The sequence below is a fragment of the Mastomys coucha genome, unplaced genomic scaffold (assembly GCF_008632895.1).
Source record: "Mastomys coucha isolate ucsf_1 unplaced genomic scaffold, UCSF_Mcou_1 pScaffold22, whole genome shotgun sequence".
NCBI classification, from domain to species: domain Eukaryota; kingdom Metazoa; phylum Chordata; class Mammalia; order Rodentia; family Muridae; genus Mastomys; species Mastomys coucha.
In genome coordinates, this window is record NW_022196905.1 from 128,140,201 (window position 1) to 128,141,282 (window position 1,082).

The window sequence follows — 1,082 nt, forward strand, 5'->3', positions numbered from 1 at the left end:
TGTGGCCAGGCTTGGGGGTTAAGGGCCTTTACCTACTGAGCCATCTTGTTGACTTAATTCTGATTGATTGACTGATTGATTTATAAGTGTTTTACCTGCATGTAAACATGTATGTACACCATGTGTGTCCCAGGCCTATAGTATCCAGAAGACAGTGTGAGAAACCTGGAACTATAGTTATCGATAGTTATGAGCTGCCATGTGGGTGCCGGGAATTGACCCCAGGTCTTCTGCGAGAGCAGTCAGTGCTCGTAAACGTTGAACCATCTTCCCAGCCCCTCTTTGCTTATTCTTGCATTTCAGATATTCCCTTTGCCTGTCACTAATACTTCAGAATTTCCTTCAAGTGACAAACTCTGGCTTTGTTCGCTAAAAATTCTTTTTGTGGGGATTTTCATTGAAATGGAGGCTCAGTCTAACGGTTACTTCTGTTCTGCACACTGAACCCGCATCTCTTGTGAAGTTATTAGATGTCTCTGTCCACTGCTGTCTCTGAAAAGCCACCAGCAGTGCCCTATGGAGAGAACCCCATGCTAGCCCCAGCAGTGCCCTATGGAGAGAACCCCATGCTAGCCCCAGCAGTGCCCTATGGAGAGAACCCCACGCTAGCCTCTGCGATTTCTAAGGAGCTGTGTGTGCCTTTGCTTTCTACAGCTTCACCGTGTGTCTAGTTCTTTGCCCTCAGTGTTCACTCTTCACAGGGCTTCTCAGCCATGGGCCAGTGTGTCTGGCTGTGGGAAACTCAGCCGTCAGCTCTACACACTCTGCCATCTTCCATCTCCTGTAAGACTCGGCAGCTCAGCCAGGCATCGCAGTGAGCACACGCCTTTAACCACATGTGCAAGAAGCAGAGCCAGGGAAATCTGTGAGTCTGGGGCTAGCCCAGGCTACATAGTGAGACCCTGTCAGGTTCAGGTTCACTTTACAGTAGCTGTCACTTTATCCCCTGGAGTCACCTGCCATCTTGTCACTTGTCACTTTTACCTCTGTGCTGAACTACATTTCTTCTAACTCACCCCCCATTCACAGATCCTTTGTCACATTTACAGTCTCTTACCCCTAAAAATTTGTTATTTGTTCAA